Consider the following 14956-nt stretch of genomic DNA (forward strand, 5'->3'; position numbering starts at 1 on the left):
TCAGACACTCTCAGACACTCTCTGACACTCTCTGAAATTCTCTGACACTCCCTGACACTCTCTGAAACTCCCTGAAACTCGCTGACACTCTCTGATTCTCTCTGAAACTCTCTGACTCTCTCTTACACTCTCCGATACTCTCTGACACTCTCTGAATCTCTCTGAAACTCTCCGACACTCTGTGACACTCTCTGAAACTTTCTGGCACTCTCTGACACTCTCTGAAGATCTCTGAAACTCTCTGAATACCTCTGGCACTCTCTGAAACTCTGTGACACTATCTGAAACACTCTGGCACTCTCCAACACTCTCCGACACACTCAGAAACTGTCAGAAACTCTCAGGCACTCTCTGACACTCTCAGAAAGTCTCTGAAACTCTCTGACACTCTCTGAAACTCTCTGACACTCTCGAAACTCTCTGACACTCTCTGACACTCTCTGAAACTCTTTGACACTCTTTGACACTCTCAGACACTCCATGACACTGTCTGAAACTCTCTGAAACTCTCTGACACTCTCTGAAAATTTCTGACACACTTTGAAACTCTCTGAAACTCTCTGAAACTCTCTGACACTCTCAGAATCTCTCAGAAGCTCTCTGGAACTCTCTGACACTCTCTCACATTCTGTGACACTCTCTGCAACTCTCTGACACTCTCTGACAATCTCAGACGCTCTCAGACACTCTCTGAAACTCTCTGAAACTCTCTGACACTCCCTGACACTCTCTGAAACTCTCTGAAACTCGCTGACACACTCTGACTCTCTCTGAAACTCTCTGACACTCTCTGACACTCTCAGACACTCTCTGAAACTCTCTGACACTTTCTGAAACTCTCTGACACTGTCTGACACTTTCTGAATCTCTCGGACACTCTCTGACACTCTCTGACTCTCTCTGACACTCTCTGATACTCTCTGACACTCTCTGAATCTCTCTGAAACTCTCCGACACTCTGTGACACTCTCTGTAACTTTCTGGCACTGTCTGACACTCTCTGAAGATCTCTGAAACTCTCTGAATATCTCTGACACTCTCTGAAACTCTGTGACACTCTCTGAAACACTCTGGCACTCTCTTACACTCTCCGACACACTCAGAATCTGTCAGAAACTCTCAGGCACTCTCTGACACTCTCAGAAAGTCTCTGAAACTCTCTGACACTCTCTGAAATTCTCTGAGACTCTCTTACACTCTCTGAAACTCTTTGACACTCTTTGACACTCTCAGACACTGTCTGACTCTCTCTGAAACTCTCTGAAACTCTCTGACACTTTCTGACACTTCCTGACACTCTCTGAAGCTCTCTGAAACTCTCTGAAACTCTCTGACACTGTCTGACACTCTCTGAAAATCTCTGACACTCTCTGAAACTCTCTGAAACTCTCTGAAGCTCTCTGAAACTCTCAGAATCTCTCAGAAGCTCTCTGGAACTCTCTGACACTCTCTCACACTCTGTGATACTCTCTGAAACTCTCTGACACTCTCTGATAATCTCAGACACTCTCTTACACTCTCCGACACACTCAGAATCTGTCAGAAACTCTCAGGCACTCTCTGACACTCTCAGAAAATCTCTGAAAATCTCTGACACTCTCTGAAACTCTCTGAGACTCTCTTACACTCTCTGAAACTCTTTGACACTCTTTGACACTCTCAGACACTATCTGACTCTCTCTGAAACTCTCTGAAACTCTCTGACACTTTCTGACACTCCCTGACACTCTCTGAAGCTCTCTGAAACACTCTGACACTCTCTGACACTCTCTGAAACTCTCTGAAAATATCTGACACTCTTTGAAACTTTCTGACACTGTTTGAAACTCTCTGAAACTCTCTGAAGATCTCTGACACTCTCAGAATCTCTCAGAAGCTCTCTGGAACTCTCTGACACTCTCTCACACTCTGTGACACTCTCTGAAACTCTCTGACACCCTCTGACAATCTCAGACACTCTCAGACACTCTCTGACACTCTCTGAAATTCTCTGACACTCCCTGACACTCTCTGAAACTCCCTGAAACTCGCTGACACTCTCTGATGCTCTCTGAAACTCTCTGACTCTCTCTTACACTCTCCGATACTCTCTGACACTCTCTGAATCTCTCTGAAACTCTCCGACACTCTGTGACACTCTCTGAAACTTTCTGGCACTCTCTGACACTCTCTGAAGATCTCTGAAACTCTCTGAATACCTCTGGCACTCTCTGAAACTCTGTGACACTATCTGAAACACTCTGGCACTCTCCAACACTCTCCGACACACTCAGAAACTGTCAGAAACTCTCAGGCACTCTCTGACACTCTCAGAAAGTCTCTGAAACTCTCTGACACTCTCTGACACTCTCTGAAACTCTTTGACACTCTTTGACACTCTCAGACACTCTCTGACACTGTCTGAAACTCTCTGAAACTCTCTGACACTCTCTGAAAATTTCTGACACACTTTGAAACTCTCTGACACTCTCTGAAACTCTCTGACACTCTCAGAATCTCTCAGAAGCTCTCTGGAACTCTCTGACACTCTCTCACATTCTGTGACACTCTCTGCAACTCTCTGACACTCTCTGACAATCTCAGACGCTCTCAGACACTCTCTGAAACTCTCTGAAACTCTCTGACACTCCCTGACACTCTCTGAAACTCTCTGAAACTCGCTGACACACTCTGACTCTCTCTGAAACTCTCTGACACTCTCTGACACTCTCAGACACTCTCTGAAACTCTCTGACACTTTCTGAAACTCTCTGACACTGTCTGACACTTTCTGAATCTCTCGGACACTCTCTGACACTCTCTGACTCTCTCTGACACTCTCTGATACTCTCTGACACTCTCTGAATCTCTCTGAAACTCTCCGACACTCTGTGACACTCTCTGTAACTTTCTGGCACTGTCTGACACCCTCTGAAGATCTCTGAAACTCTCTGAATATCTCTGACACTCTCTGAAACTCTGTGACACTCTCTGAAACACTCTGGCACTCTCTTACACTCTCCGACACACTCGGAATCTGTCAGAAACTCTCAGGCACTCTCTGACACTCTCAGAAAGTCTCTGAAACTCTCTGAAACTCTCTGAAATTCTTTGACACTCTTTGACACTCTCAGACACTGTCTGACTCTCTCTGAAACTCTCTGAAACTCTCTGACACTTTCTGACACTCCCTGACACTCTCTGAAGCTCTCTGAAACTCTCTGACACTCTCTGACACTCTCTGACACTCTCTGAAAACCTCTGACACTCTCTGAAACTCTCTGAAACTCTCTGAAGCTCTCTGAAACTCTCAGAATCTCTCAGAAGGTCTCTGGAACTCTCTGACACTCTCTCACACTCTGTGACAGTCTCTGAAACTCTCTGACACTCTCTGACAATCTCAGACACTCTCAGACACTCTCTGACACTCTCTGAAACTCTCTGACACTCCCTGACACTCTCTGAAACTCTCTGAAACTCGCTGACACTCTCTGACACTCTCTGAGACTCTCTTACACTCTCTGAAACTCTTTAACACTCTTTGACACTCTCAGACACTGTCTGACTCTCTCTGAAACTCTCTGTAACTCTCTGACACTTTCTGACACTCCCTGACACTCTCTGACACTCTCTGACACTCTCTGAAAATCTCTGACACTCTCTGAAACTTTCTGACACTCTTTGAAACTCTCTGAAACTCTCTGAAGCTCTCTGAAACTCTCAGAATCTCTCAGAAGCTCTCTGGGACTCTCTGACACTCTCTCGCACTCTGTGACGCTCTCTGAAACTCTCTGACACTCTTTGACAATTTCAGACACTCTCAGTCACTCTCTGACACTCTCTGAAACTCTCTGACACTCCCTGACACTCTCTGAAACTCTCTGAAACTCGCTGACACTCTCTGACTCACTCTGAAACTCTCTGACACTCTCTGACACTCTCTGACACTCTCTGAAACTCTCTGACTCTCACTGACACTCTGTGACATTCTCTGAAACACTCTGGCACTCTCTTACACTCTCCGACACACTCAGAATCTGTCAGAAACTCTCAGGCACTCTGACACTCTCAGAAAGTCTCTGAAACTCTCTGACACTCTCTGAAACTCTCTGACACTCACGAAACTCTCTGACACTCTCTGACACTCTCTGACACTCTCTGAAACTCTTTGACACTCTTTGACACTCTCAGACACTCCATGACACTCTCTGAAACTCTCTGAAACTCTCTGACACTCTCTGAGACTTTCTGACACACTTTGAAACTCTCTGAAACTATCTGAAACTCTCTGAAACTCTCTGACACTCTCAGAATCTCTCTGACACTCTCTGAAACTCTCTGACTCTCACTGACACTCTGTGACACTCTCTGAAACTCTCTGGCACTCTCTGACACTCTCGGACACACTCTGAAACTCTTCGACAATCTCTGACACTCTCAGATACTCTCTGACACTCTCTGAAACTCTCTGACACTCTCTGAAATTGTCTGACACTCTCTGACGCTCCCTGACACTCTCTGAATCTCTCTGAAGCTCACTGACACTCTGTGCCACTCTTTGAAACACTCTGGCACTCTCTGACACTCTCTGACACACTCAGAAACTGTCAGAAACTGTCAGGCACTCTCTGACACTCTCAGAAAGTCTCTGAAACTCTCTGACACTCTCTGACACTCTCTGACACTCTCTGAAACTCTTTGACACTCTCAGACACTGTCTGACACTCTCTGAAACTCTATGAATCTCTCTGACACTCTCTGACACTCCCTGACACTCTCTGAAGCTCTCTGAAACACTCTGACACTCTCTGACACTCTCTGAAACTCTCTGACACTCTCTAAAACTTTCTGACACTCTCTAAAACTCTCTGAAACTCTCTGAAACTCTCTGAAACTCGCTGGCACTCTCTGACTCTCTCTGACTCTCTCTGAAACTCTCTGACACTCTCTGACACTCTCAGACACTCTGTGAAAGTCTCTGACACTTTCTGAAACTCTCGGACACTCTCTGACACTCTCTGACTCTCTCTTACACTCTCTGATACTCTCTGACACTCTCTGAATCTCTCTGAAACTCTCTGAAACTCTCCGACAGTCTGTGACACTCTCTGTAACTTTCTGGCACTGTCTGACACTCTCTGAAGATCTCTGAAACTCTCGGATTATCTCTGACACTCTCTGAAACTCTCTGACACTCTCTGAAACACTCTGGCACTCTCTTACTCTCTCCGACACACTCAGAATATGTCAGAAACTCTCAGGCACTCTCTGACACTCTCAGAAAGTCTCTGAAAATCTCTGACACTCTCTGAAACTCTCTGAGACTCTCCTACACTCTCTGAAACTCTTTGACACTCTTTGACACTCTCAGACACTGTCTGACTCTCTCTGAAACTCTCTGAAACTCTCTGACACTTTCTGACACTCCCTGACACTCTCTGAAGCTCTCTTAAACACTCTGACACTCTCTGACACTCTCTGAAACTCTCTGAAAATCTCTGACACTCTCTGAAACTTTCTGACACTCTTTGAAACTCTCTGAAACTCTCTGAAGCTCTCTGAAACTCTCAGAACCACTCAGAAGCTCTCTGGAACTCTCTGACACTCTCTCACACTCTGTGACACTCTCTGAAACTCTCTGACACTCTCTGACAATCTCAGACACTCTCAGACACTCTCTGACACTCTCTGAAACTCTCTGAGACTCCCTGACACTCTCTGAAACTATCTGAAACTCGCTTACACTTTCTGAATCTCTCGTACACTCTCTGACACTCTCTGACTCTCTCTTACACTCTCTGATACTCTCTGACACTCTCTGAATCTCTCTGAAACTCTCCGACACTCTGTGACACTCTCTGAAACTTTCTGGCACTCTCTGACACTCTCTGAAGATCTCTGAAACTCTCTGAATATCTCTGACACTCTCTGAAACACTCTGGCACTCTCTTACACTCTCCGACACACTCAGAATCTGTCAGAAACTCTCAGGCACTCTCTGACACTCTCAGAAAGTCTCTGAAAATCTCTGACACTCTCTGAAACTCTCTGAGACTCTCCTACACTCTCTGAAACTCTTTGACACTCTTTGACACTCTCAGACACTGTTTGAATCTCTCTGAAACTCTCTGAAACTCTCTGACACTTTCTGACACTCCCTGACACTCTCTGAAGCTCTCTGAAACACTCTGACACTCTCTGACACTCTCTGAAACTCTCTGAAAATCTCTGACACTCTCTGAAACTTTCTGACACTGTTTGAAACTCTCTGAAACTCTCTGAAGCTCTCTGAATCTCTCAGATTCTCTCAGAAGCTCTCTGGAACTCTCTGACACTCTCTCACACTCTGTGACACTCTCTGAAACTCTCTGACACTCTCTGACAATCTCAGACACTCTCAGACACTCTCTGACACTCTCTGAAACTCTCTGACACTCCCTGACACTCTCTGAAACTCCCTGAAACTCGCTGACACTCTCTGCCTCTCTCTGAAACTCTCTGACACTCTCTGACACTCTCAGACACTCTCTGACACTCTCTGACACTTTCTGAAACTCTCTGATACTGTCTGACACTTTCTGAATCTCTCGGACACTCTCTGACACTCTCTGACTCTCTCTTACACTCTCTGATACTCTCTGACACTCTCTGAATCTCTCTGAAACTCTCCGACACTCTGTGACACTCTCTGAAACTTTCTGGCACTCTCTGACACTCCCTGACACTCTCTGAAGCTCTCTGACTCTCTCTGAAACTCTCTGAAACTCTCTGACACTTTCTGACACTCCCTGACACTCTCTGAAGCTCTCTGAAACTCTCTGACACTCTCTGACACTCTCTGAAAACCTCTGACACTCTCTGAAACTCTTTGAAACTCTCTGAAGCTCTCTGAAACTCTCAGAATCTCTCAGAAGCTCTCTGGAACTCTCTGACACTCTCTCACACTCTGTGACACTCTCTGAAACTCTCTGACACTCTCTGACAATCTCAGACCCTCTCAGACACTCTCTGACACTCTCTGAAACTCTCTGACACTCCCTGACACTCTCTGAAACTCTCTGACACTCTCTGACACTCTCTGAGACTCTCTGAAACTCTTTGACACTCTTTGACACTCTCAGACACTGTCTGACTCTCTCTGAAACTCTCTGAAACTCTCTGACACTTTCTGACACTCCCTGACACTCTCTGAAGCTCTCTGAAACTCTCTGACACTCTCTGACACTCTCTGACACTCTCTGAAAATCTCTGACACTCTCTGAAACTATCTGACACTCTTTGAAACTCTCTGAAACTCTCTGAAGCTCTCTGAAACTCTCAGAATCTCTCAGAAGCTCTCTGGGACTCTCTGACACTCTCTCACACTCTGTGACACTCTTTGAAACTCTCTGACACTCTCTGACAATCTCAGACCCTCTCAGACACTCTCTGACACTCTCTGAAACTCTCTGACACTCCCTGACAATCTCTGAAACTCTCTGAAACTCGCTGACACTCTCTGACTCACTCTGAAACTCTCTGACACTCTCTGACACTCTCTGACACTCTCTGACACTCTCTGAAACTCTCTGACTCTCACTGACACTCTGTGACATTCTCTGAAACACTCTGGCACTCTCTTACACTCTCCGACACACTCAGAATCTGTCAGAAACTCTCAGGCACTCTGACACTCTCAGAAAGTCTCTGAAACTCTCTGACACTCTCTGAAACTCTCTGACACTCTCAAAACTCTCTGACACTCTCTGACACTCTCTGACGCTCTCTGAAACTCTTTGACACTCTTTGACACTCTCAGACACTCCATGACACTCTCTGAAACTCTCTGAAACTCTCTGACAATCTCTGAAACTTTCTGACACACTTTGAAACTCTCTGAAACTCTCTGAAACTCTCTGAAACTCTCTGACACTCTCAGAATCTCTCTGACACTCTCTGAAACTCTCTGACTCTCACTGACACTCTGTGACACTCTCTGAAACTCTCTGGCACTCTCTGACACTCTCTGACACACTCTGAAACTCTTCGACACTCTCTGACACTCTCAGATACTCTCTGACACTCTCTGAAACTCTCTGACACTCTCTGAAATTCTCTGACACTCTCTGACGCTCCCTGACACTCTCTGAATCTCTCTGAAGCTCACTGACACTCTGTGCCACTCTCTGAAACACTCTGGCACTCTCTGACACTCTCCGACACACTCAGAAACTGTCAGAAACTCTCAGGCACTCTCTGACACTCTCAGAAAGTCTCTGAAACTGTCTGACACTCTCTGAAACTCTCTGACACTCTCTGAAACTCTTTGACACTCTCAGACACTGTCTGACTCTCTCTGAAACTCTCTGAATCTCTCTGACACTCTCTGACACTCCCTGCCACTCTCTGAAGCTCTCTGAAACTCTCTGACACTCTCTGACACTCTCTGAAACTCTCTGAAACTCTCTGACACTCTCTGAAACTTTCTGACACTCTCTAAAACTCTCTGAAACTCTCTGAAACTCTCTGACACTCTCAGAATCTCTCAGAAGCTCTCTGGAACTCTCTGACGCTCTCTCACACTCTGTGACACACTCTGAAACTCTCTGACACTATCTGACAATCTCAGACACACTCAGAAACTCTCTGAAACTCTCTGAATCTCTCTGACACTCCCTGACACTCTCTGAAACTCTCTGAAACTCGCTGGCACTCTCTGACTCTCTCTGACTCTCTCTGAAACTCTCTTACACTCTCTGACACTCTCAGACACTCTCTGACTCTCTCTTACACTCTCTGATACTCTCTGACACTCTCTGAATCTCTCTGAAACTCTCTGAAACTCTCCGACAGTCTGTGACACTCTCTGTACCTTTCTGGCACTGTCTGACACTCTCTGAAGATCTCTGAAACTCTCTGAATATCTCTGACACTCTCTGAAACTCTCTGACACTCTCTGAAAGTCTCTGGCACTCTCTTACTCTCTCCGACACACTCAGAATCTGTCAGAAACTCTCAGGCACTCTCTGACACTCTCAGAAAGTCTCTGAAAATCTCTGACACTCTCTGAAACTCTCTGAGACTCTCCTTCACTCTCTGAAACTCTTTGACACTCTTTGACACTCTCAGACACTGTCTGACTCTCTCTGAAACTCTCTGAAACTCTCTGACACTTTCTGACACTCCCTGACACTCTCTGAAGCTCTCTGAAACACTCTGACACTCTCTGACACTCTCTGAAACTCTCTGAAAAACTCTGACACTCTCTGAAACTTTCTGACACTCTTGGAAACTCTCTGAAACTCTCTGAAGCTCTCTGAAACTCTCAGAACCTCTCAGAAGCTCTCTGGAACTCTCTGACACTCTCTCACACTCTGTGACACTCTCTGAAACTCTCTGACACTCTCTGACAATCTCAGACACTCTCAGACACTCTCTGACACTCTCTGAAACTCTCTGAGACTCCCTGACACTCTCTGAAACTATCTGAAACTCGCTTACACTCTCTGACTATCTCTGAAACTCTCTGACACTCTCTGACACTCTCAGACACTCTCTGACACTCTCGGACACTTTCTGAAACTCTCTGACACTGTCTGACACTTTCTGAATCTCTCGGACACTCTCTGACACTCTCTGACTCTCTCATACACTCTCTGATACTCTCTGACACTCTCTGAATCTCTCTGAAACTCTCCGACACTCTGTGACACTCTCTGAAACTTTCTGGCACTCTCTGACACTCTCTGAAGATCTCTGAAACTCTCTGAATATCTCTGACACTCTCTGAAACACTCTGACACTCTCTTACACTCTCCGACACACTCAGAATCTGTCAGAAACTCTCAGGCACTCTCTGACACTCTCAGAAAGTCTCTGAAAATCTCTGACACTCTCTGAAACTCTCTGAGACTCTCCTACACTCTCTGAAACTCTTTGACACTCTTTGACACTCTCAGACACTGTCTGACTCTCTCTGAAACTCTCTGAAACTCTCTGACACTTTCTGACACTCCCTGACACTCTCTGAAGCTCTCTGAAACACTCTGACACTCTCTGACACTCTCTGAAACTCTCTGAAAATCTCTGACACTCTCTGAAACTTTCTGACACTGTTTGAAACTCTCTGAAACTCTCTGACACTCTCTGAAACTCTCTGAAACTCTCTGAAACTCTCTGACACTCTCAGAATCTCTCTGACACTCTCTGAAACTCTCTGACTCTCACTGACACTCTGTGACACTCTCTGAAACTCTCTGGCACTCTCTGACACTCTCTGACACACTCTGAAACTCTTCGACACTCTCTGACACTCTCAGATACTCTCTGACACTCTCTGAAACTCTCTGACACACTCTGAAATTCTCTGACACTCTCTGACGCTCCCTGACACTCTCTGAATCTCTCTGAAGCTCACTGACACTCTGTGCCACTCTCTGAAACACTCTGGCACTCTCTGACACTCTCCGACACACTCAGAAACTGTCAGAAACTCTCAGGCACTCTCTGACACTCTCAGAAAGTCTCTGAAACTCTCTGACACTCTCTGAAACTCTCTGACACTCTCTGAAACTCTTTGACACTCTCAGACACTGTCTGACTCTCTCTGAAACTCTATGAATCTCTCTGACACTCTCTGACACTCCCTGACACTCTCTGAAGCTCTCTGAAACTCTCTGACACTCTCTGACACTCTCTGAAACTCTCTGAAACTCTCTGACACTCTCTGAAACTTTCTGACACTCTCTAAAACTCTCTGAAACTCTCTGACACTCTCAGAATCTCTCAGAAGCTCTCTGGAACTCTCTGAAACTCTCTGACACTCTCAAAATCTCTCTGACACTCTCTGAAACTCTCTGACTCTCACTGACACTCTGTGACACTCTCTGAAACTCTCTCGCACTCTCTGACACTCTCTGACACCATCTGAAACTCTTCGACACTCTCTGACACTCTCCGACACTCTCAGATACTCTCTGACACTCTCTGAAACTCTCTGACACTCTCTGAAATTCTCTGACACTCTCTGAAGCTCCCTGACACTCTCTGAATCTCTCTGAAGCTCACTGACACTCTGTGCCACTCTCTGAAACACTCTGGCACTCTCTGACACTCTCCGACACACTCAGAAACTGTCAGAAACTCTCAGGCACTCTCTGACACTCTCAGAAAGTCTCTGAAACTCTCTGACACTCTCTGAAACTCTCTGACACTCTCTGACACTCTCTGAAACTCTTTGACACTCTCAGACACAGTCTGACTCTCTCTGAAACTCTCTGAATCTCTCTGACACTCTCTGACACTCCCTGACACTCTCTGAAGCTCTCTGAAACTCTCTGAAACTCTCTGACACTCTCTGACACTCTCTGAAACTCTCTGAAACTCTCTGAAACTCTCTGACTCTCACTGACGCTCTGTGACATTCTCTGAAACACTCTGGCACTCTCTTACACTCTCCGACACACTCAGAATCTGTCAGAAACTCTCAGGCACTCTGACACTCTCAGAAAGTCTCTGAAACTCTCTGACACTCTCTGAAACTCTCTGACACTCTCGAAACTCTCTGACACTCTCTGACACTCTCTGACACTCTCTGACACTCTCTGAAACTCTTTGACACTCTTTGACACTCTCAGACACTCCATGACACTCTCTGAAACTCTCTGAAACTCTCTGACACTCTCTGAAACTTTCTGACACACTTTGAAACTCTCTGAAACTCTCTGAAACTCTCTGAAACTCTCTGACACTCTCAGAATCTCTCTGACACTCTCTGAAACTCTCTGACTCTCACTGACACTCTGTGACACTCTCTGAAACTCTCTGGCACTCTCTGACACTCTCTGACACACTCTGAAACTCTTCGACACTCTCTGACACTCTCAGATACTCTCTGACACTCTCTGAAACTCTCTGACACTCTCTGAAATTCTCTGACACTCTCTGACGCTCCCTGACACTCTCTGAATCTCTCTGAAGCTCACTGACACTCTGTGCCACTCTCTGAAACACTCTGGCACTCTCTGACCCTCTCCGACACACTCAGAAACTGTCAGAAACTCTCAGGCACTCTCTGACACTCTCAGAAAGTCTCTGAAACTCTCTGACACTCTCTGAAACTCTCTGACACTCTCTGAAACTCTCTGAAACTCTTTGACACTCTCAGACACTGTCTGACTCTCTCTGAAACTCTCTGAAACTCTCTGACACTCTCTGACACTCCCTGACACTCTCTGAAGCTCTCTGAAACTCTCTGACACTCTCTGACACTCTCTGAAACTCTCTGACACTCTCTGAAACTCTCTGAAACTCTTTGACACTCTCAGACACTGTCTGACTCTCTCTGAAACTCTCTGAAACTCTCTGACACTCTCTGACACTCCCTGACACTCTCTGAAGCTCTCTGAAACTCTCTGACACTCTCTGACACTCTCTAAAACTCTCTGAAACTCTCTGAAACTCTCTGACACTCTCAGAATCTCTCAGAAGCTCTCTGGAACTCTCTGAAACTCTCTGACACTCTCAGAATCTCTCTGACACTCTCTGAAACTCTCTGACTCTCACTGACACTCTGTGACACTCTCTGAAACTCTCTGGCACTCTCTGACACTCTCTGACACACTCTGAAACTCTTCGACACTCTCTGACACTCTCAGATACTCTCTGACACTCTCTGAAACTCTCTGACACTCTCTGAAATTCTCTGACACACTCTGAAGCTCCCTGACACTCTCTGAATCTCTCTGAAGCTCACTGACACTCTGTGCCACTCTCTGAAACACTCTGGCACTCTCTGACACTCTCCGACACACTCAGAAACTGTCAAAAACTCTCAGGCACTCTCTGACACTCTCAGAAAGTCTCTGAAACTCTCTGACACTCTCTGAAACTCTCTGACACTCTCTGACACTCTCTGAAACTCTTTGACACTCTCAGACACTGTCTGACTCTCTCTGAAACTCTCTGAATCTCTCTGACACTCTCTGACACTCCCTGACACTCTCTGAAGCTCCCTGAAACTCTCTGAAACTCTCTGACACTCTCTGACACTCTCTGACACTCTTTGACACTCTCAGACACTGTCTGATTCTCTCTGAAACTCTCTGAATCTCGCTGACACTCTCTGACACTCCCTGACACTCTCTGAAGCTCTATGAAACTCTCTGACACTCTCTGACACTCTCTGAAACTCTCTGAAACTCTCTGACACTCTCTGAAACTTTCTGACACTCTCTGAAACTCTCTGAAACTCTCTGACACTCTCAGAATCTCTCAGAAGCTCTCTGGAACTCTCTGACGCTCTCTCACACTCTGTGACACACTCTGAAACTCTCTGACACTATCTGACAATCTCAGACACACTCAGAAACTCTCTGAAACTCTCTGAAACTCTCTGACACTCCCTGACACTCTCTGAAACTCTCTGAAACTCGCTGACACTCTCTGACTGTCTCTGACTCTCTCTGAAACTCTCTGACACTCTCTGACACTGTAAGACACTCTCTGAAACTCTCTGGCACTTTCTGAAACTCTCGGACACTCTCTGACACTCTCTGACTCTCTCTTACACTCTCTGATACTCTCTGACACTCTCTGAATCTCTCTGAAACTCTCCGATAGTCTGTGACACTCTCTGTAACTTTCTGGCACTGTCTGACACTCTCTGAAGATCTCTGAAACTCTCTGAATATCTCTGACACTCTCTGAAACTCTGTGACACTCTCTGAAACACTCTGGCACTCTCTTACACTCTCCGACGCACTCAGAATCTGTCAGAAACTCTCAGGCACTCTCTGACACTCTCAGAAAGTCTCTGAAAATCTCTGACACTTTCTGAAACTCTCTGAGACTCTCTTACACTCTCTGAAACTCTTTGACACTCTTTGACACTCTCAGACACTGTCTGAATCTCTCTGAAACTCTCTGAAACTCTCTGACACTTTCTGACACTCCCTGACACTCTCTGAAGCTCTCTGAAACTCTCTGAAACTCTCTGACACTCCCTGACACTCTCTGAAGCTCTCTGAAACACTCTGACACTCTCTGACACTCTCAGAAGCTCTCTGGAACTCTCTGACACTCTCTCACACTCTGTGACACTCTCTGAAACTCTCTGACACTCTCTGACAATCTCAGACACTCTCAGACACTCTCTGACACTCTCTGAAACTCTCTGACACTCCCTGACACTCTCTGAAACTATCTGAAACTCGCTTACACTCTCTGACTCTCTCTGAAACTCTCTGACACTCTCTGACACTCTCTGACACTCTCAGACACTCTCTGACACTCTCTGACACTTTCTGAAACTCTCTGACACTGTCTGACACTTTCTGAATCTCTCGGACACTCTCTGACACTCTCTGACTCTCTCTTACACTCTCTGATACTCTCTGACACTCTCTGAATCTCTCTGAAGCTCTCCGACACTCTGTGACACTCTCTGAAACTTTCTGGCACTCTCTGACACTCTCTGAAGATCTCTGAAACTCTCTGAATGCCTCTGACACTCTCTGAAACTCTGTGACACTCTCTGAAACACTCTGGCACTCTCTTACACTCTCCGACACACTCAGAATCTGTCAGAGACTCTCAGACACTCTCTGACACTCTCAGAAAGTCTCTGAAACTCTCTGACACTCTCTGAAACTCTCTGACACTCTCGAAACTCTCTGACACTCTCTGACACTCTCTGACACTCTCTGAAACTCTTTGACCCTCTTTGACACTCTCAGACACTCCATGACACTCTCTGAAACTCTCTGAAATTCTCTGACATTCTCTGAAACTTTCTGACACACTTTGAAACTCTCTGAAACTCTCTGAAACTCTCTGACACTCTCAGAATCTCTCAGAAGCTCTCTGGAACTCTCTGACACTCTCTCACATTCTGTGACACTCTCTGAAACTCTCTGACACTCTCTGACAATCTCAGACACTCTCAGACACTCTCTGAAACTCTCTGAAACTCTCTGACACTCCCTGACACTCTCTGAAA

Source organism: Heterodontus francisci, chromosome 41 (genome assembly GCF_036365525.1).
Source record: "Heterodontus francisci isolate sHetFra1 chromosome 41, sHetFra1.hap1, whole genome shotgun sequence".
Taxonomy (NCBI): domain Eukaryota; kingdom Metazoa; phylum Chordata; class Chondrichthyes; order Heterodontiformes; family Heterodontidae; genus Heterodontus; species Heterodontus francisci.